The following is a 2,500-nucleotide window of genomic DNA, read 5'->3' on the forward strand; positions in this document are numbered from 1 at the left end:
TCATACTGTACACGCAGGATTCCTCCCTCCCTCCCTCCTCGTCACTTCTCCTCACTCATTCTCCTTCCTCCTATTCCCCTTTCCTCCCCCATCCACCTCCATCTTCCTCCCTCTTCTCCCCCCCCCCTCCTATCTCCCTCCACTCCACCTCCCTCCTCCTCCCCTCCACCTCCCTCCTCCTTCCCTCCTATTCCCTCAACCACTCTCTCCTATCTCCACCCTCTCTCCTCCCCCTTCTTTTCTCCCCCTCCTCCTCCTCCTTCCCCTCCTCTTCTCCCCCCTCCTCTTCTCCCCCTCCTCCTCCCCCCCACCTCTTCTCCCCTCCTCCTCCTCCCCCCCACCTCTTCTCCCCTTCCCCCCCTCTCCTGACCCCCATGATCATGTATCCTCTGCACGTTGTCTCTCGCTTGCTTCAGTGGGCGGGGCTTGAGCGTTGCCCTACGGAGGGACAAGATCCGCTCTCCTTCTCTCCTTCCTCCTCCTCCTCCGCCTCCTCCTGCTCTTTTATTCCTAGTTTTCCTCTTCCTCTTCGTCGTCCTCATCATCGTCCTCGTTCCCCGCTTTATAATTCGTCGTTGGCTTCCTCGTCCTCTTCTTCCTCTTTCTCCTCTTCCTCTTCTTCCTCTTCTTCCTCTTCTTTCTCCTTATCCTTCATCTTTATCGCCAGTTCCATCAGCTCTACTTCCAATACCACCTCTACCTCCACCTCCTCCACCAGCACCTCTTCTTCCTCCTATTTTTCTCCTTTCTTCCTTTTATTCACATCTTCTCTGTTATCCATCCTCCACCTCCACCTCCCCTTCTTCTCCTTTTCCTTCTCCTCCTTTTCCTCCTCCTCCTCCACCTGCTTTTCCTCCCGCCTTACCTCCTTCCTCCTTTTCCTACTCTTCCGCCTCCTCCTCTTTCTCTTTTTCCTCTTCCCCCTTCTCCTTCACCTCCACTTCCACCTCCTTCTCCTCCTCTATCTTTTCCCTCCCCTTACTCCCGCCTTATCCTCAACCGCTTCCTCCACCCCTCCTTTCCCTCCTCTTCCTCCCCCTTATCCTCTTCCCCCTCCTCCTCCACCCCCTCCTTTTCCTCCCCTTCTTCCCCCTTATCCTCCTCTACCTCCTCCTCCTCCACCCATTATTTTGCTCCCCTTCCTCCCCCTTATCCTCCCCCCTCCTCCCCCTCCCCCTCCCCCTCCTCCCCACCCGCTGACCGGTCCTTGCCCCCTCATTTCATGTAAAGGGTCACAACATTAATTTACACATCACTCCGGGTGTTGCTTAACGGGCTCTCGTCCAATTGAATATCGGCTGCACTCCTCGGGAGCCAATCAGCGCTCGCGTTACATCCCCTCAAGGCTAGAACGTGGCTGCTTGAAGAGTTGCGACTGTTCTAACTCTTGCTTTTATTGTTCTCCCGAAGCAGGTGCGGGTAACTCGAACGGCTATATTAAAGGAGATAGTGTAAACAGGTATGAAGAAGTGCATAGACACACCTGATAAACGTTGAAGGAATTAGAAGGTGTTTATTCGTGTTTATAACTGTGACGGGTCCGAACGTGCAATTTTTAAAAAATATTTCTTGATTTTTATTTCGCAAAGATGTTTTTACGGTTATTTTTTTCCTTCTATATTTTCCTCCTCTCCATTGCGAAAAGATTTTATTTGGATTTCTTCCTGTCCTCTCATTATAAAATAAAGAAAAAAAATACTTAAAATAAGGACAACAATTCCTTAAAATAAAGACAAAAGATACTTAAAAAAATACTTAAAGAAAAAAAAACTAAAATAAATACAAGAATAAAGAAAATATATATTACCTTTTTTTTCTTCAATTTGCTGCGATTTTTTACGAAAAAGCAGAGGAAGGAAGTAATGCATACGATTACGAAAGCTGAGAGAAAGAAAGTTGCAATAAAAGTGGAAACAAAAAATATATTTTTCACTTTCTAATTTCCTTCTATTCAAGTCATTTCAAAACTTTGACTTTTTATTTTTTTCTTCAACATTATCTTCGCTTTATCGCTTCTCACCTTTCATCATCCTTCTTTTCCTTCTCCTTCGCAATCACCCTGCTCTTTGTAATCAAGAATAGAGGAATAATAGACAAACGACAAACAAAAAGTTTCTTATAATCATTCTTTACATCATCCCTGCCACAAGCCCTTGGGTAAATGTGGTCTTTTACCTTACGCGTGGGAAGGTAAGATACCGTAGGCGTGGGCAGAGCGGTACTGCATCTTACCTTACTCCGAAGTTCCCTTTCTCTCGTTTCTATCTTATGTCTCTTGTTTCTTGTTCCTTTTCCTTTCTTCCGTGTGTGTTTTTCTTTGATTTTTCTTTATTCTTCCCTGTCTCTTGTTTTTTTTTTTCTTTTCCTTTCGTTGTTGTGTGTTTTATTTTGCTTTTTTTTTCGTCTTCCTTGTTTCTTCTCGTTTTTCATTTCTCCCTTCTTTCCTTGTTACTTTTTTCTCTCTTTTTCTCCCTTTCCCTTGTTTCTTCTCCTTTATGCT

General features: G+C 45.8%; 1 protein-coding gene across 1 annotated transcript in view; it reads left to right on the forward strand.

The window, feature by feature from the left end:
• LOC125044041 overlaps positions 1-2,500 on the forward strand; it is a 25,818-nt gene that overhangs the window by 12,378 nt on the left and 10,940 nt on the right. The window lies entirely within an intron of this gene.

This window comes from Penaeus chinensis, chromosome 35 (genome assembly GCF_019202785.1).
Source record: "Penaeus chinensis breed Huanghai No. 1 chromosome 35, ASM1920278v2, whole genome shotgun sequence".
NCBI classification, from domain to species: domain Eukaryota; kingdom Metazoa; phylum Arthropoda; class Malacostraca; order Decapoda; family Penaeidae; genus Penaeus; species Penaeus chinensis.